Below are 21051 nucleotides of genomic sequence, written 5' to 3'. Positions count from 1 at the left end.
TAAATTAGCATTAAGTTTCAGGGAGGTTAGGCCTGGCTGTGTTGCTGTGGAAAGTTCCTCGTGCTTGGACTATGCCTTATTATTTTATCCAGAAGAATTCCATTAATCTCAAATCCATCAATCTGTGGGCTGCACAAATGATGTCAGGGCCCTGCAGGGAAAGGTGGTAAATGCTTTCAGGTGGCAGATTGTCAAGGTCACTTGGCAGAATGCCTCATCCAAGATTTCAGACAAGCATCACGACCTTGGCTGGTGGTGAGGATGGCTCTCCCTGCCAGATCCTTCCTAAGTGGTTGGATTATTGGCAGCACTGCTCACTGCCCTCATGGCAGCTACATTGGAAATGAGACCATCATCCATCTCTTTCTGGTCACTGTTCGCAGGGAAACACAGACAGTATCAGTTTGAAGAACCATGAACTCAGTGAATGATGCCCACTGGTCCATCTGAAACTCATTGGTCCTCCAGAGCCAGGTGTTGTCTATGACTGAGTGCAGCAAACTGGCATGTTCTAAGGTCCAGAACTACATGCTGAGGGACTCGATGAGGCTGGGTGTAGTCACTGCAAGGGTAAGGGTCACAATTTAAAGACAAAAGAGACTTTAGGTGTTGTACTCGATGGGCCGAATGGCCTGCTTCTGCTCCCTTATCTTGTGATCTTGTGATCTTGTACTCTGGAAGAACTCAGTGAGTAATTAGCATCTGAGGAGGCAAAAGGCATAACTTAAAGACCATCCACCAGTGCACATGAATTGACAGAAAAAGTCATGTTAAAGCACTATGAACTGTTTGCTCAGAAGTTGGATATAACTGATATCCTGCTAACATTAAGTAATTGCAATAACAACTTCAAATGAAAATGTTGACTTGAATGTTCTGTATTCTTGGCATTTGAATTTTTTATGAACAAAGTATTATTGAAATATAGAAAATACTTCACCTTCATGGATCGCAGTTGTTGTGCCTGATGTTCATTGTGTTCCTTTCCCTCCGTGGTTCATCTTCGTCCTGCCCTGACCCTTCATCCTCGCCTTGTGGTCTCTCAGGCCAGCACTGAGCTCTCTTCCAGAGGAAGTTACCGATGTTGGTGAATGTGCATGTTTGCCCAGCCTTGCCCATCTCCCTGAAGGATATGGGTATGACTCTACTCCTGAAGTAAAGTGCATCAGTGATCCCTCTTATGCCACAGTGAGAGGCAAATTGTGACAGGTAATAGACATAATTCTGCTTGGAAAAGATCCCAAGGCTGGGAGTGACATTGAACTCCTACTGGCAGAACACTCCAGGCTTGCATCCCAGGCTGGAGGTCTGCCTGCAGAATATCTCCTACCTCTATGACAAATGCCGAAGAAAAACTCAAGTTTCTATTTTGACCACTGTTCTTTACAGGATATTTCCCTGTAGTCTCTTTATGGACAGGCCCTCTCTCACATGCCTGGACTTGCTGGTAGCCCCTGTGAGGCATTATCTGAAGCTCCCTCTCGTAAAGCATTGCCAGTGGGATCAACAAGGAAGCAACCAGATCAGGTAGTTTCCTAGGACTGAAATTGTAGTTATTTTCAATAGAAATGTCTGTAGTGACTCACCAGAAGAAATAGCCTCCCGAGACCTCACTCTGCCACAGAACGTTGATCTTTCAGTGTGATTAAAAGGCATTGTTGGAGAACTAGCAGGATGATTTGAGTACGTAACAGTACTAATTTAATGTGCTGCAGTCTTTGGTGTATACTCTGCACTATTAAAACACTATCGAAATGCCATGAATGTAACTTAAAGCAGGATGGCATACTTGCCCATTCTGAGAGATCCAAAAGACCAGGAACAGGTAAGTCAATATTCTGTACTGACTATTCAAGATGCAGCAGTTACATAAGAATATTTGGGTAAGGACATTTGGCACAGGAATAAAAACAAACTGCTGGAGGAACTCAGTGGGCTGAGCAGCACCTGTGGAAGGAAGGAGTTGTTGGTGTTTCGGGTCAAGAAGTTGTATCAGCCGCTAATCATTGGCTCCCTCAAATACGTATAAAGCAAGTGTGTTCTATTACTCTATATTAGAGCTTTTCTCGTGTGTTTATATCAATTGAATAAAGACTTTTATATCTGTGCCTCCGGAATTCATGTGGTAATTGATCCATGACGCACATCTAATATGGAAAAGCACCTCATCATCTGTCTGGGCAAGTTGCAGCCTTCTGGACTTAATATTGAATTCTACCATTTCAGTTAACTTGATTTCCATCTGTATGAGTCGTTCATCTGTAATATTGGCTCAGCTTGTTTGTTGTTTTTAACCCCTCTTTCTCCGGGAGTGGAGGACATGCCCAGCCTAATCTGTCGGCTTCCTGCTCTACATTTTGCAACTCTTAAGTCCTTCTGTCTCTCTAACTGCTCCCACTCACTCACTGGCCAGATACTGATCCCTATGATTACCCCAGTTTTACCCTATTAGATGTATCCTCCTCACCACCTTCACTGCAGCTTAACGAGCTTCCTTTCTCTCCTTCCCAGTGCCGATGAAGGGTCTCTGACATGAAACATTTAACTTTGTTTCTCTTCCCACAGATGCAGTCTAACTCACTTAGTAGTTCCAGCATTTTCAGTTTATATGTCATCTGATATACACTGGTTACGTTCTAAAATGGTGTTACAGGTTGGACTGATGCATTAGCTGCAGGATTGTTGTGGAAAATTACACAAGCAAGTATGGTGACTGGAAATGCTTGGACAGATTTGCAATCTGGAAACATCTGCATAATCTAATTTTTAAGCACTGGATTCTTTCCCATGTACTGAAGGAATTGTGAATGTAATAATGTAATCTATATAGAGTTGATCTGAAATAGTACTCAATTTTGAGAATACATCACTAAGGTATGAAATGGAATTGTATAAATATTCTTTCAGAGTACAGGGGATTTTTGTAGAACATTATTAATATTATGGATCCTCTAGAAAGAGAGAGAAAGGTGGCAGTGAATTCGTCAAAGACAGCTATGGAGCTCCAGGTATCAGGAACATCTTTAATTAAAATATATTTGTTTGCTACTCCTCGAAAGTATATTTAACACAGTATTATAAGTATAAATATGTAATAGTCAGGGGGTTATCTCGATATCAGAATAAGTCTTTGCAACCCCAAATAGTAAACAGCTCTGTAATAGTATGTGTTGAACTCCTGCTGTGAACTTAACTGGTTCCAAAGTAGTGCATATATATTGATTGGCTGACAGTGCCCCTGGCAATAAAGTTTCCTCTCCAGCCTTTGAGAATAGCCTTTTGGTAACATTAGCTACAAGCTTCAAGGGTAAATAGATTTTTATATGTGCATAATCATTTTTTCCTTCTCATAAATACTATGGTTTAATTTGCTGTTGAATGACCTTTTTATTCTGCTTAAGTCAGAATAAGAAGTGTCAGTGTCTGCTTCATGTCAAACATATATTCTCTCTTAACATACGGCTGAGAGAATGTGCGTAGTTTTGTAGACTGGGATGGATCCTTCAACCATAAGACCAGGATTCAAATCTGTGCCTGAGTGAAAACTTTGATCTGGTTTTTGGTTTCATTGTGTGTGGACACTGCACTGTTAGGATAATTTGACACTAATTGGCACTGAACTGAAAGACCATGGTGATTGGCAGGTCGGATAGAGAGAGCTTTACCCAGTCCTTTAAATGATGCAGATGTTTGAAATTGTTGCTGGATTATTAAAAGGAATTGCCCATTGTTAAAATCTTTTGCTCTAAACAAATAATCAAAATCAAGTGGGGGGGAAAGATTGGGTAAAAGTTAGCAAGACAGCTTGCAGAATAGAACAAATACGTATAATGGTTTGTATGCCACTGGCAAACTGAAAAGGTTGTCCTTTTATTGGTGGTTTTTCCTACTTAAGACTCTACTTCTGAATTATTGTATTTGCTTTCATTGAGTCAGTACATAGAGCACCAAACTCTGTTGGGATATTGCATGGCAGGTGATGTATGAAAAAAAATGGTCAGCCACAGAACATAAAGACACGGAAGAACAATACAAGCTGTCACACATCCACCCCTGCAGCCCTGTACAATAGGGACTTGCAGGTCTGAGCATGATACTTTTATTGAGTTAAGTCATCCAATAACATTAAGCAATAACAGGATAAATATTGTGGTGCAGAGCAATAATCTAATTGAATGTCGGAACAGGGTCAAAGGGCCAAATAGCCGATAACTGTTACTATATATTACGATGAAGTTAAGTATATGGTTTGGCAGACAAATACACAGTCTGCAATAGATTAAAAAAAACAAAATTTCTCTTGAGCATTACTTTATCCATGATAAAATGTTTGAAGGTTTTTAATGCAACAATATAGTCACTTAAAAAGTTGGGGGATCTTCACCTTCTCAACCTATTGAAATTCTTCATTTGTTGAAGAAAATTATAGAACAAATAAAGTTTTCTTGGCTCTTTGAAAGAAGGTTTCTTCATTTAAGACTAGTGAGAAAATTTAGAAGTCATGAAATACATCACAAATTGTACAGGAGTTGGTTTAGCAACAAGAAGCAGATGGCGTTGATAAATGGAGAATACCTGAGCTGTGGAAGAAGTAATGTGTCGGACCACACCTACAGTTGGTGGTCCACAGAGAGCTACTGGGCTAGCTGCAGTGTTCTGGACCTCCACCTGGGTACTGCAACATGGAAGTGTAAAATGTGTTGGATATCAGTTGCATCCTGTTCATTTCTTGAACTTCATGAGCATTTTGCACTCAATGAGAGGTTGATACACTTTGTATCTTAGTCCTTAACTGTGCACCATTCATAACTGGTGCATGTAATTTAGCCGCATTCATTTGAATGAGGTTGCTAACCTTCATTAATGACGTGAAGGTAAATTTTTGGTTTACTTATGTCATTTAAATGTGTTTTAAGTGGATGTACCAATGTTTACTTTTAAATGTTATTAATTAAACAAGTTTTTTTTCAACTGTATCAAAATGATTGATTGATTATCTGTGGATAGCAATGGGTTCAGAAGACCATTGGGGTGGACTGTGGGCCACCTGTCACTGCTGCTTGTGACCTGGGTACTACTTGACTGTCCACTTCACAGGAGAGCCATGGCAGTAATGCCAGCAGTGTATTGTGAGCTGCATGAACGCAAAAGGTAACTGCAATGGTAGAGATAGTGTGAGGTATGTGGTGGATCCACGGTGATCTGGCCTAATGTGGAATTTCACAGGAACCCGTCCGAGATCTGATCATTTCAGAATATTTGCAAATAATGTAGAATAAGGTGGTAGTTTTAAATCTGGATCTATCTGGACTTGTAACAAGCAGAAAAGAGATCAATTATCTTTTGAGAGCATTGTACCAATTATTCAGATCACCTGAGATATACCAGATGGACTTTTATGTGGATAAATGTAGGGTAATGGATTTTGGAACAGATAACAATAAATATGTTTAACCTGATTAGGTCTGTGTTGACAACTACTGAAAGAAAAATGGATTTGGGTGATCATTGATCTTACTTGATGGTGTTGGTGAAACAGTTGTCAATAAGGTAAATTGGGAACTGGCATATATCTGGAGGGTACTGGTTACAAATCAGAACATGTTATACTGACATTGTGCAGATCAGTGGTGGATTTGTGGTGTGATATTTTGATTATCCCACTACTATTAGAATAAAGATGCATTAAAAATATTTAGGGTAGTGTGGTTCTGTTTTTATAATGCAGAAGGCTTGAAAAGTGAAACTTCATGTTGATAATATGAGAGAAAACAATTTAACTTGGACAATGAACAAGATTAGAGGCTGCAGGTAAAGATTTCAAGCATCATTTGACTTTTAAAAGGCCTCCCCAAGGTGAGAAGAGATGTGAAACATGCTCCCAGTGAAAGTAGCTGATTTGGCATCAATCTGTGTCCTTTGAAAGTGCTCTGGGTCAATTTCTGTTGAGGAGTAGGATTTATAAAATTATTAATAATACTGCTGGATTCTTTTCAGGATGGTAGAAAGCGGATTCTTGGGATTCTTCTAAACTAAGGAATCAACATATGATAATTGAACAATCATGGATTAGGAGCAGTACACTAATTCTGAGGAAGAACTTTCCTTGCATTGACCAAAGCAAGAATGTGAGTGATCACTAGTAGAAGCTGGAGATATAGGAATGCAAATGGGAAGATGAACCAGAGCAATGAGAGAGAGGTCAGTATGAATAACAGTTGACTGTGAAACTTTAACCTCTGGACTGGGACGGAATAGGATGTCATTCATATCCAGTCTGATTTTGTCCCCATCTAAGTATGATTTCACCTGTTGTAGAACAGCTTATGAAGTGTAGTGGTAGAGCTGCTGCCTCACAGCTCCAGTGATCCGGGTTCAATCCTGACCTCCGGTGTGGTCTGTGTGGAGTTTGCACATTCTCTGTGTGATCCACTGGGTTTTCTCTGACACTCCCACATCTAAAAGATGTGTTGGTAGATTAAATATCTACTGTATTTACTGTACTTAATGTGCAGGTGAGTGAGTGGGGGCAAGAGGATAATGAGAACATGGGGGGAATAAAAGAAGATTAGGGTAAATGGCTGATTGATGATCTATGCAGACTTGGGCTGAAGGTCCTATTTCCATGCTGTATGATTCTGTAACTCTATGACAGAGTTAAGTAGAATAACAATTTGCACAACAATTAATTATGGCAGCCCGTGCATTCACACACTCAAACTTCAGGAAATATTTATAGATATGGTCACAAGTTTTTTTTAATAGCAGAGAAATAAAAATGGCAAAAAAAATGATTGATGGCTGTGAAAATATTTGTGTTTTTATGTTTAGTGCTTGGAAAGCCTGGCTAATGAGAAAATGAAAATTTCAGTACAACCATACAGAATGCAAAGTGAAGCCTCGAGAGCCATAGCGACTCAGTACTTAATTGTGCTGAGCCAAGCAGAACAGAGAGGTTTAATCCCTGATGTGTGATCATACAGGAACAACTATTAGATACTGGAAAACAACAGTTGGTCTCAGCAATGCTGATCTGAAGAAGATGGCTTGGGGTTCCTGGAGTTAATTGCCATCCAGTCTTCTCTGCTGGGAAGTGTGCTGATGTGACCGCCTGTCGAGGGCAGAGCTAGTTCCAGCTGTATTAGCCCCAGTGATCAAACACCAGAATGAAACTCTGGGCTTGCATATGATGATGGCCCCCTTGGCAGAATTATTGTCAAGTGCTTGATGCCTGCACTATTTTGAATTAGGGAGACTTAGCGCCTTTAGGAATGGAAGGGGAACTAAAAAATAGCAATAAAGATTGAAATGCACCAATGTGAAATATTTATAGAAGTGAAAAACCTAGTCGGGGAAATCTTAGCAGCTCCCCCCATTATTAAACAGACAGGATTGTGTGTAGCACTGGTTTTACAACCCACTCTATTTTACTAACCATTGAAATTAGTGGAGAACAATAATGGGCTGGATGTAGAAGCAGCATTCCCTTCATCCCATGGAACTCCTAATGAGTGTTATTTTAAAGTTACTCCATGCCTTTGTAAACCTACCTGCAGCAGGTAAACGTTTAACAATGTCATCATTGAAGGGGCAGGGTGGCAGAACTGTAAAGGCAGTTTTCTGACCTGTATGCTCACAAATCTAGCATCTCAACAAATGGGGGCCATAATGAACTAAAGACCAAACTGAGCTGAAGGAAATGTGGAAGGGTCTGGCATATATTTGCTGAAGTTGAACTATCTCTTCACAATGACCTTGTAGTTTGGTTGTCTGCAAGACTCTGAGATTCACAGAGAAGTAACAACCTTTACTCCAATAACTCAGGATTCATCTCCAAAAGCTTTGGAAACGTTAATGCTCAGCTAATTAGATTAGTGTAAATGGATAGTTAATGGTGAGTATGAACTTGCTGGGCTGAAGGGCCTGTCTCTGTGCTGCATGACTTCTATATTTGCTTGACTGAAACCTGTTCATCCATTCTTTAAAATTCTGATGAACCCAGAACTTTATATAAATTATTTATATGTTTATATAAACAACTTAGATGTAAATGTACAAGGCATGATTAGTAAAATGGCGGATGATACTAAAATAGATGGTGGTGTAGATAGTGTAGAGGGTTATAAAAAATTACAGGAGGATCTTGATCAGCTAGGTATGCGGGCTGAGGACTGGCAAATGGCTTTCAATCCAGATGAATGTGAGGTATTGCATTTTGAGAGATCAAGTCAGAGTAGGACTTTGTACAGTGAATAATAGGGCCCTGGGAAGTGTCATGGAACAGAGGAACCTAGGAGTGCAAGTGCATAGTTCGCTGAAAGTGGCATCACAGATAGATAGAATGGTGAAGAATGCATTTGGCAGGCCTTCAGTCAGGGCATTCAGGAGTTGGGAAGTTATGTTGCAGTTATACAAGACCGCACTTGGAGTATTGTGTACAGTTTTGTTCACCCTGTCATAGGAAAGATGTTATTAAACTGGAAAGAGTATAGAAAAGACTTACTATGATGTTGCCTGGACTTGGGGGCCAGAGTTACAAGGAGAGGTTGCATAGACTAGGACTTCATTCCCTGGAATGTAGGAGATTGAGGGGTGACCAGATAGAGGTATTTATCTATCATGAAGGACATAGACAGGGTGAAAGCACATAATCTTTTTCCCAGGGAGGGGGTGCTAAAAACAAGAGGGCATAGATTTAAGATCATAGGCAAGAGATTTAAAAGGGACATCAGGGGCAGCTTCTTCACGCAAAGGATGGTGCGTATTTGGAATGAACTGCCAGAAACAGTGATTGAGGCGAGCACATTAGCAATGTTTAAAAGTCCTCTAGATCAGTACTTGGATAGGAGAGGTTTAGAGGGCTACGTGCCAAACGTGGGCAGGTGGAACCAGCTCAGCATGGGTGAGTTGGGCCGAAGGGCCTGTTTCCGTGCTGTACGACTTTGACTCCACAACTTCCCAGTGAAATTATGATCTCTAGAAGCACAATCTTAGCAAATTTACAATACATGGAGGCCGCTTGTCCCATTGTGTTTCTGCTCGTCTATAAAGAGGTATCTACGATTTTTCTTTGTGGGATCATATTTACCGAGTCCCTTGAATCTCCTCGCATACCTCTCATTGCTCTGAGACTGAATTAGCTTCAATACCTGTTTCCAATCTACTATTGCTAACTGGCTGGTAAAATCAGCCTCTGTCCCCCGTCCCAATTTAGAACCATTTTATTTTCATCTTTTTCTATAACTGTGCTAAATCTACCTGCTCTTTATTGTAATTTTTGCTCCTTGAAATGGGGTCAACAGTTGGTAAGTTGATTTATTATTGTTTTGCATGCCATCCATACAGATCATTTCATTACGACAGCACATTGAGGTAGTACAAGGGAAAACAATAACAGGGTGCAGAATAAAATGTCACAGTTACAGAGAAAGTGCAGTGCAGGCAGACAATAAGGTGCAAGGGCCATAACGAGGTAGATTGTGAGAGCTGATATTGAAGTTGTAGCACTTCAAGTTTTGAGCCTTGACATTGAACAGGTCAGATGTAAAATACATTAGATGCAAGCTAAAGCCTTCTGTGGTTTACCTTGGCATTCAAAGGATTAGAGGACTGATTATGCCATACCATTGCCTTAAAAGGGACGATGGAATAAACAAAATGATTACAGGCTAGTTAGTTTAACTGGTGGTGGGAAAATTATTGGAATAAATTCCACGTGACCGTATAAGCCTTCATTTAGAAAGGTACAGTCAGCTTGGACTTGTAAAGCGGTGGCCATGACTGACTAACTTGATTGAATTCTTGGACCAGTGTTAAACTTTTCCAGCTGTCAGTCTGATTTCCTTTGGATTGGATTTGAATCTTGATGGCTGAATGAAAGATTGGCATTTGAACTCGTTGCCTCAACTTGAACTTCCAATACTGATAGTGCAAGGAACCAAGGCCATCAAGATGGGATTGAGATCACTCTAATATTAGTAACTGTGAATTGATATATTCGTATGAAACTCTCCTACCTTTACAAGTGTTAACATCAGATAAACAAGTATATTGCTTGTTTGTTCAAATGGCAGACAACTATTTTGTTCAAATTTATTCACACATTCATTATCAATAATGTATCCAAGTCACTCTAATCTGTGGATATTTAGCTGATGTTTCAGTGAAGCTTTGATCATTGCTTTAATATCTTTGCACTGTGTATCGTATCACATAGAGTACATATTACTTTATCTCTTACACTGCAGTCAGTGCTGATCAGTTCTATCATTGATCCATCTTCCGGTACATTGAGCTGTTCATCATTACACCCAGATCAGGATATTGAAACTTGGGGTCAAAGCCAATTAAGGAGCTTTAGACATGTCACAAGAATTACCATCAAATTTAGAAGATAGTCATTGTGGGCTGGAGCTTAGGCTGCTAGGTATTTGAAGGTGATAATCTCCCGTAGATCCATAGAGACAGGCTGCACAGAAACAGGCCCTTCGGCTCACCGAGTCCATCCAACGTCAAGCACCCATTTACACAAATCCTATTTTATTCCCACTTTACCATCAACTTCTCCTAGATCCCACACTCACTCACCAGGGATATTTTACAGTGGCCACGTAACCTACCAACCCGCTTGTCGTTGGGATGTGTGAGGGAACAGGACGACCCAGAGGAAATGCATGTGGTCACAGGGAAAAGCTGCAAACTCCACACAGACAGGCCTGGATTGGAGGTCCTAACTTGATGCATCTAGTATGATTCATTTTGAGTGGGAGCTTTAATCTATCTGTGACTTTGGTTTGCATGTTACTTTTCTCATTCTTTCCTTCGTCTCAGTGTCAGAGTGCTCATGCCTGTACCTGCCAGACTTTCCTGGGTACTGTGTTCTCTGTTTCTTCAGTCAGATCTCTTGTTCACTCATTAATTTTTTCTCAGCCATTCTGTCATCTTCCAAAACTATCAAACTCCAGATGAGGCACACCTGTCCTCTGCTACTTGCTCTCCATTTGCATTCTCTCTTTCTCTCACTTAATCTGAAATTTATTGAACAGGCTGTCACAACTGAGAATCAGTCCATGCTGTGATGCTTAGGTGCACTGATGCCCTTTCTATCCATTGATGCATGCTATGTTACATAAAATGCTTGGTTGGTTTCTCTCTGTTGTAAGGCTGTATGTACACATACAATATTTTAAATATATAAAGGAACTGTGAGCTTGATAGTGCGATGATGGGAATTTTATTGCCTTTGAACTCCACATTAATCATATAACAAATAACGTCTTGCACTCTCCCTCAAGTTTAACAGCATGGTGAAATTTAACACCTGTAGCTCAACAACACTAATTATACTAGCAATTGGATCAAGATCAGTTTAGCCAGATAGTTATTCCTGAATAAATATTATGAATTTTTGGGTAACCTTGGTGCATCCGTAACATAATGCCAGTAATTGGGGTTGAGAATCTGTATCTGTGCCATATACAGTTGAGGTGACTGATGTCTCATCAAAATGATGTGGAGATGGCCGGGATTACTATTGAACATGCCTAAATCTCAGGCTACCTATACAATGCTTCAACGTGGCCTCTAACCAGTTCTTGACATTAACAAGCCCTGTAGTGTCTCTCCACCTCATTACAGTGAAAACCAAGGTAAATAATGCACTAAGTGTTTTGACCTCAGTAGGGACTACACTGCAGTAGTGCATAATTCCAAAAGCTTCACATAAAACATGAATCACACAAACAACATTGGTTACCCCAACTCTCACCAGAAATATCAATTATTGATGGCCACGTAATGAGCCTGCAACTAGTTTTATAGTCCGATTGCTTTTGTATCCCATTGCTGTCATGAAGAATTAGGTCTTCACAAAGTTGCAATGATTGGACGTTTTTCTGTTACTCACCGCTCTTCCCTTTCCCATACACTCTCTCCTGGATACAGTTACCAGTATATAAAAGACACAATAGCTTCAATGTACTGCTGGAAGTCCAACTGCTAAATTTTCAGAAGTTCCTCAGAAGCAGGAAGGATAAAGTGCTTCCTCCAGAACTAGGTACAGGCACTAAACGTGAACAAAAGTACAAGTCAATGATCAGATGATGCCTCAAAGTAAAAGAGCTTAACACCTTAATAGCATGTGGTGAAAACTGCTGCACAGTGATTGCTGTTTCTGCTCGATGTCCTCATACTTTCAAAGGTTCTCTTACAATAATTGGTGATGAGGCTGAAAGAAGGTCAACCAGGGTAGCAATAGGAATAAGTCTTGCTTATCTTCCTTTAGATTTTTTTTCTCTGGATCTGTGGAGCAGTTTGATACTGAGAATGAGTTGGATTTCCCTGCTTCACTTTTTATGCTTTCATCAGTTGTATTATGGCAGATACTGTATAAGTCAAGAAACCACAATTGGTACCCAAGATTCAGTTGAATCATGGATTGATAATGGAATGCTAATTGGCTGCAAATTGCATTACAGAAAAGTTGTCCATTTTGTTCAAATTGTGCATGCTAAAACAAAAATTGTGCTGACTCCAGGCAAACTCTGGAACAACGTATTTGAACACAAGAACCTAAGGAAATAGGAGCAGGAGCAAGTCACCAGATCTCTCAAGCCTGCCCTGCCATTCAAAATGGTCATGGCTGATTTATGTTGACCTCAACTCCTCTTCTGTGCCAGTTCCCATATCCCTCTTTCAAATATTTACCTATCTCCACCTTAATGATCAATCCTCCACTACCCTCAGGGACAGAGGATTCCAGCGATTCACCTCCGGAGAGGAGAAATTTCTACACACTTCAGCTTTGGATGACCAGCTTCTTATCTTGTAGTTATGTCCACTCTCCACTAGTGAAAACATCTCAACATCTACCTTGTCACGCCTCTTAAGGTCTTGTGTGTTTGAATAAGGTCATCCCTCATCCTTCTAAAATCCAAGGAATACAGACCCAAACTATCCAGCCTCTGTTGACAGGACAACCCTCTCATTGGTATTGGTTTATTATTGTCATTTGTACCGAGGTACAGTGAAAATCTTGTCTTACAAACCGATCGTACAGGTCAATTCATTACACAGTGTAGTTACATTGAGTCAGTACAGAGTGCATTGATACAGTACAGGTAAAAACAACAACAGTACAGAGTAAAGCGTCACAGCTACAGAGAAAGTGCAGTGCAATAAGGTGCGAGGTCACAACAAGGTAGATCCTGAGGTCATAGTCTATCTCATTGTATAAAGGAACCATTCAATAGTCTTATCACAGTGGGGTAGAAGCTGTACTTAAGTCTGATGGTACGTGCCTTCAGGCTCTTGTATCTTCTCCCCGATGGAAGAGAGAATGTCCCGGGTGGGTGGGGTCTTTGATTATGCTGGCTGCTTCACCAAGGCAGCGAGAGGTAAAGACAGAGTCCAAGGAGGGGAGGCTGATGTCCGTAATGCGCTGGGCTGTGTCCAGAACTCTCTGCAGTTTCTTGCGGTCCTGGGCAGAGCAGTTGCCATACCAAGCCGTGATACATCCAGATAGGATGCTTTCTATGGTGCATCTGTAAAAGTTGGTGAGAGTCAAAGGGGACAAACCAAATTTCTTTAGCCACCTGAGGAAGTAGAGGCGCTAGTGAGCTTTCTTGGCCATGGCATCTACGTGATTTGACCAGGACAGGCTGTTGATGATGTTCACTCCCAGGAACTTGAAGCTGTCAACCCTCTCGACCTCAGCACCATTGATGTAGACGGGTGCGGAATTAGCCTGGTGAATCTCCTTCGGACTCTCTCCAATACTACTATATCCTTTTTTAGGTAAAGGGACCAAAGTTGTGCACAGTATTCCAGGTGTGGCCTAACTAACACCTTGTACAACTTAACAAAACCTCCCAATTCTTAAACTCCAACCCCTTTGCAATAAAGTCCAACATGCCATTTGCTTTCTTTACTACTTGCTGGAATTACCTGCTAACTGTTTGTGATTCACACCAAGATCCCTCTGAGCTTCACTCATTTGCAGTCTCTCTCCATTTAAATAGTAATCGAACTTTTGATTCTCTTTACCGAAGTGCATGACTTGACGCTTCCCTACATTAACCTCCATTTGCCAGGTTTTTGCTCAATTGGTCATTTTATCTCTATCCTTTTGCAGAATCATGATGTCCTCATCACAACATGCCCATCCACCTATTTTCTTATCAGAAAACTTGGAAAAGTGTTCCCACCACCAGACGCGTCTTCCCCTCCCCTCCCCGCTTTCTGCAGGGATCGCGCTCTCCATGACTCTGTTGTCAGCTCATCTCTCCCCACCAATCCTCCTCTAGGCACTTATCTCTGCAACAGCATTAAGTGTTACACCAGTCCCTACAACTCCTCCCTCACCACCATTCAGGGGCCTAAACAGTCCTTCCGGGTGAGGCAGTCCTTCACTTGTGAATCTATTTGTGTCACTTATTGCATCCCATTCTCCTGGTGTGGCCTCCTCTACATCAATGAGACACAATGCAGATTGGGGAATTGCTTCATTGGGCATCTTCGCTCCGTCCTCTACAACAGCCAGGATCTCCTGGTGGCCAGCCATTTTAATTCCACTTCCCATTCCAACACTGACACGTCTATGGCCGCCTCTACTTCCAACTTGAGGCCAGACGCAGATTGGAGGAACAACACATATTCCGCCTTGGTAGTCTCCAACCTGTTGGCATGAACATCAATTTCTCCAACTTCTGGTAACCACTCCCCTCTGTCCCCCCTTTTTTGTTTTCCCTTATCCCACTGGCCCCAATAACACTTCTCTTTCCCCTCACTGCCCTCTAGATCTGCCAGTTACCCACACACTCCTCCATCCTGTTCCCCTCCTCATCTCCTTCCCTTTATCCCATGGTCCACTGTCCTCTCCTATCAGATTCCATCTTATTCAGCCCTTTGTCACTTCCACCTATCCCCTCCCAGCTTCTTACATCGTTCCCACCCTCCTCCCTCCCCCACCTGCTTATCTTTCCCCTCTCACCTGGATCCACCTATCACCCGCCAGGTCTCGCTCCACCCTTACCCCACCCTTTTATACTGGCCATCGCCTGTCTTTCTCTCCAGTCCTGAAGAAGGGTCTCGACCCAATATATCAACTGTCCATTTCCCTCCATAGATGCTGCCTGACCTGCTGAGTTCCTCCAGCATCTTGTGTGTTGCTTTGGAAACATGAAATTTTGTTCCCTCCTCCGGGTCATGAATGTAAAGGGTAAACAATCGAGGGCCAAGAACCAGTTCCTTGTTACATCAAGAATTGGTTGAACTAGTTGAACAGCATCAGTGATGTGATTTGTGATGTATTACTGAACACTGCAAGTGTGGTATAAATTTATAGGAGGTATTGTGGGATTGCATTGTCTGTGGAATCCATATTTTCAGACTCAATGGAACCGGTTCAGTGGAAAAAAATACTTCATTTCAAGTAGACATTTGATATTGCCCAGGCAATGGAGAGAGCAGTCATGATTTCCAACATCACTCAGCAAAGGCTTGGTGTTAACAAGTTGAGCCTAGTTCTATGGCATCTGTGGGATAGGAGGAGAATAATCTGAGGTGGTAGCGTTAATGTGGCAGCTCACGACATCAAGCTAATGAGTGCAGACACAGAATCTGTTTGCCATAATTGTGCTTTCAAAGGATATTTGTCAACAATTGCCTGAAAGCTAAGCAAAACCATGGAAAATGAAGCACTTAAAATGAATAATATAGGTGGTACTACTCATATTCCCACTTAGTTTCACATCATCATCATCCACCATGTGACTGTCAGGACAGATGGATAGTCTACCATGTGGCAGTAGGGAAAGAACACAACAATAATAGAAGCATGAGTAGAGCAATCAGCATCCCATGCTTGCTCACCATTCAATAAGTTCATGACTGATCTTTTATCTCAGTGTCACTTTATTCCAGTAACGTCATTTCCCTTGATTCCTTTAACGTATGAAAATCTATTGATCTCTGTCTTGAAGTTTCTTGGGGATAGGATTTATTCACATTTGGAAAAGCATTGACTTATTAGGGATTGCGTGGCTTAGTGCGGGGGAGGTGACATTTCAAGAACCTGTGAGGTTTTTGAGGAGGTGACAAAGATGTTTGAAGAGGAGAGGGCATTGAATGTTGTCCACATAGACTTTAGTTAAGCATTCAACAAGGTTCTGAATGGTAGGCTGATTCAGAAGATTAAGACACACTGTATCCACATTGACTTGGTAGATTGGATTCAAAATTGGCTTGGCCATAGCAGACACAGGGTAGTGGTGGAGGGGTGTTGTTCTGACCTGAAGTCTGTGACCAGTGGTGGTCAACAGGGTTCTGTGTTGGAACCTCCGTTGATATATATTTGTATATACTGTGTAATACTAATATACTTCATTGTTTGAGGCATTTAGTATAAAAGTCGGGAAGTCATGTGTAAATACTTTGGTCAGGCCATATTTAGGGTATGGTGTGCATTTCTGGTTACTGCACTACAGAAGGCTTTGGAGAGGGTGGAGAAGAGGTTGACCAGGATGTGGCCTGGATTACAGACTATTTGCTATATATGAACAAACTTGAGTTATTTTCTCTGGAGCTTCAGAGGCTGAGGGGTGACCTAACAGAAGTGTATAAAATTATGAGAGGCATAGATAGGGTTGATAGTCTTTTTCCTGGGGTGGAAATATCAAATACCAGAGGGCATAACTTTAAGGTGAGAAGGGGGAACGGGGAGGGAAGTTTAAGGAAGATTTACAAAACAAGTTTTTTTTTACACAGAATGTGGCAGGTTTCCGGAACGTGCTGCCAGGGGAGGTGGTGGAGGGATTAAGGCTGGCACATGAGCAGGCAGGGAATGGAAGGATCTAGGCCATGTGCGGGCAGAAGGGATTAGTTTAATTTGGCATCATGGTCGGCAGAGACTTGCTTGTTTTACCTGCATTTTATGATTTAGCATGTACAAACTCATCTGGGTTCCTCTGAGCACCAACACCTTTTAATCTCTCACCATTTATATATAAAAGAAATCTGGCTTTCCTTTTTCTCACCAGAGTGGATGACTTGGCATCTTTCACCATAATATTCCACTTGCCAGAACCTTGCCTATTCACTTCGCCTGTCTATATACTTTTGAAGCCTCTCTGCATTTTCCTCTCAGTCCATATTGCCACACAGCTTAATTTCATTATCATCTTGGATATACTACACTTAGTGCCCTCATCCAAATCATTGATATAGATTGGGATGAGCTGAGGCCCCAGCACCAGTCCTTGCAGCACCCCACTTGTGATAGCATACCAACCAAAAATGACTTGCCCATTCCTACCTTCTGTTTCCTGCCTAAGTGAATCCTTGATTCACATCAGTAGCATTGCTTCCCAATGCTCTAATTTTCATTAATAATCTCTTCTACGTCACTTTATTGAAGGCCTTCTGAAAGTCCAAATACACCACATCTGCTGGTGCTTCCACATCTATTCTGTTATTTATAAGGATCTAGGGATGTATGTTTGGAGTGGTCAAGGTGAAGAGAAGTCCTACTTCTCCCAGGGGAAGGATCAAATTTGATAGGCTACAACTGGTTATATTGGGGCTGTGACAAAACAATCAGCTGTACTTGACAAGGCTCCAGAAATGTCCATGATGAACTTGGAAACATTGGAGATATGAAGAGCAAGATTCACCTACAAGAGAATGATACACCTTAGTTCTTCAAAGCATTCTGTACTTGTAGTGCGAAGGGAAAGATTGGGGAAGAGCTGAAGAGACCACTGGACACAGGTATCATTGAATGGGCTGAGTTACTTTGAGTGGATTGCACCAATTATTCCTGCAGTGAAGACAGATGGTACCTGCAGGATATGTGGAGAAAACAGGGTAAAAATCAACAGAAGAAAATAGTTGGATACTAACAGCCTCTGCTTATTTGTTTGCAAGCTAGGAGAAAGATAGATTTTCACAAAGCTTGACGTGTCACGTGTTTACCAACAGATCAAGATAGACAACAGTTCAAAGATGTACTTAATGATTAAGACTTGGATGGTTTGAATGCAATAGATTTCCATTAAGGACAGCATTAACTCTGGGCCAGAGGACAATAAGTGGGTTGATCCAAGGTCTGCTGGTTGTCTTGTCTTCCCTTATAATATGTCTGTGCCTGGAAAGACAGATTGGGAGAACAGGGAGAATCTAGAAGGTGTGCTCGGACAATCCTGAGAATCTGGAGTATGGTTGAGGGAGTGAAAGTGAGTCTTTGCTGCTTCAGCTTTTGTCTACTTTGGTTATGAGGTGGATGCTGAACGACTCCACCTAGCTGAGGAGGTTAAAGCAATGTTGCATGCACCTGGTTCAAACATTGGGCTGCAGGCCTTTTTAATTACTATAGAGTCTCCCTACTCATTTTTACACAAAACATTAAGACCTCTACATGCGCTTGCTGAATCACAAGGCAATGTGGAACTGGGCAAAGAGACAAGAAGCCATGATCCAAGAGATGAAGCACTTGCTGCTGAGATCACAAGTTCTTGTTCATAATGATCAAGTGAAGCCATTACTGCTGGCTTGTGATACATTGCCTTATGCTGTCGGTTTTGTTTTGTTTTGTTTTGCTGCAGAGCAAAACAATCAGGGACTGATTGGTTTTGTATCAAGTTCCCTTTCCAAAGCAGAGAAACAATACTCACAAGCAGACAGCATAGGCTTAGACTCTTGACATCCTACACTATTTGAATGAAGCTCAGTGTAAGCCTGAAAGAATGCTTGAGGCAGAAACAGTCAACAAACTTGAAAGAGAACTAAATGAGCACTTGAAGAGGTGTAATCTGAGGCAAGAGATCCAGAGCTGGTAAGTGGGAGGAACCTACATAGCTCTATGTTTGGCAGGCATAGTTACAGTGGGACAAATAATTTCCTTCCGTGTGTTGTAACTTTATATGATTCTTTCTTGGCAGGATACCCTGCCTTATATATTTGAAGGTTTCATCAAACATTTGCTGAAACGTGTTCATTGGCTGTTGTTATCATTTTACAAATATTTTGCGTTTTCTAGAGTTCTTTAAAATCTACAGGGAATAATGTAGCAGTTGCTGAAGAACTTGCTTATTACTCAGACTTTGCACAGACAACTTGTTCCTAGGCACGTTAGTAGGGACACCCGCAGTATATAATGTGACTTGATAAAGATTATGGGTGAGAGGCTTGTTTTTGTCGTGTGTACTGAACATGTGACATAATCACTTCTGAAATTCAATTCCTTTAACAACGGTGAAACCAGATTTCAGAAGAGGAGTATAGTTTTGGTGTCCTTATTTGAAGAGAGGTATACTTACATTGGAGGCAGTTCAGATGAGCTTCCCAGGATGCAGGGGTTGTCTTGTCAAGAAAGATTGTGCAAGTTGGGCCTACACTCACTAGAAGAATGAGAGATGATTTAATAAAAGAGGGGAGTTGGAAGAGTGGAGGTTTTCTTACATGGGTGAATTTCAACCAGTGGGGCATAATTTCAAATAATCAAATGCCCATTTAAGATGGAGATGAGTGTCATGAATCTTTGGACTTCTTTATCCTTGAGAGTTGTGGAAGCTGAATCATTGAATGTATTCAAGGCTGAGCTGAACAGATTTTTGGCCTACAGAGGAGTTGAGGGATATGAAGAATCAGAGGAAAGCAAAGTTGTCAAAATCAGAACTGCCACCGTCTCATTGAATGGTGAACTCTTATTTCTTATGTACAACTACTACAATGTGCATGTTTAATACTTGTGAACAAGGGCAAGATTCTACTTCTATGCATCTTCCGCGCACTTGGGTCATGCTTCCATCAAGAACTTGCTCTTGACTTGCCATTCTGGATTTACTTCTACTTGTTCACATTAACTGCAATGCCAACAGTAGAGTGTAAAGTGATATATTGCACCAATTCCCCTACTGCCTGACCTTTATTATCCACATTCAGCGATATTGTTGTTTTTGAATTATGAATTCCTTGGTCCCTTGGAAACAGTGAAGAAACTCCCACTAGCCTTTCCTCCTCACTGAACAAATCGTCATTTCCACAGAAAATAACTTGAGAGTAAATATGTGAGAGATCAAATCATAATTGGATGGTTGATTTGCTGAGCACTTCGAGCATGACTCTAATAATTCCTAAGCTCACCACTTCAACTTGCACTTCATTTTGACCTTCCCACTCCAACATCCTACACTGTCCCATTGAATGCAATGTAAGCTTCAAGACTACTAACGTGTCTAAGCTATTTATGGATTAGTGGTCTGCTCCTCTGCAGATTCTAATGCTGAGAGAGGAAGAAGGTAGATCTTGTAATTCAAAAAATGTTGTAAGTGTTTAGGTACATTTACAGCAACAGAATTGGAGAAATTCCCCAAAATTCTGTCATTTCATGGCCTAACATATGCCTTCCCATGATGGTACCATCAAGCCAGGGACTAAAACTGGTTCAAAGAAGAATTTAGAAGAGCATAACGGGAGCGGCACAAAAAACAAACTGAAAGATAAGGTGCCATCCTGATGTATAATTTGCTATTGAAGCTACATTAAACAGTCAAAGCAGTGTGCTATGTGGAAAGATCCCAAAACTATAGGAGCTGATGTGCAGCTCTGCCACTTCCGGTTGTGAATGTCAGTGGACAAATATTGAGCAACTCATGGAAGGCAATATCTCCACTTTGTTAGGTTCCCCTCCAGCATGTGAGTGACAAGTTCTCAGCTGAAGCACTTGCAACCATCCTTAGTCAAAGGAGCTGTGGATAAACAGCTCAACAAACAGTTGCTGCCTCTGTCATTACAGACGCCCATCGCCAGTTAACTCACTTTACTCTACACAATGTCAAATATCAGCTGTATGTACTAGAAATAGCAAGGGCTATGGGCCTCAACAACATTCCTGCTGAGCTGCTGAGGACTTATGCTTCAGAACTAGTTGTACTCCCATTCAAGCTGCTCCATGACAGTTACCAACTTTCATCTGCACAATTACATTAAACACTGGCCAGATTTGTCATGCCCACAAAAATTAGGATAAACACAAATTGGCCATTGTCAATCATC

This window comes from Pristis pectinata, chromosome 21 (assembly GCF_009764475.1).
Source record: "Pristis pectinata isolate sPriPec2 chromosome 21, sPriPec2.1.pri, whole genome shotgun sequence".
In the NCBI taxonomy this organism is placed as follows: domain Eukaryota; kingdom Metazoa; phylum Chordata; class Chondrichthyes; order Rhinopristiformes; family Pristidae; genus Pristis; species Pristis pectinata.
This window is presented reverse-complemented; position numbering follows the sequence as displayed.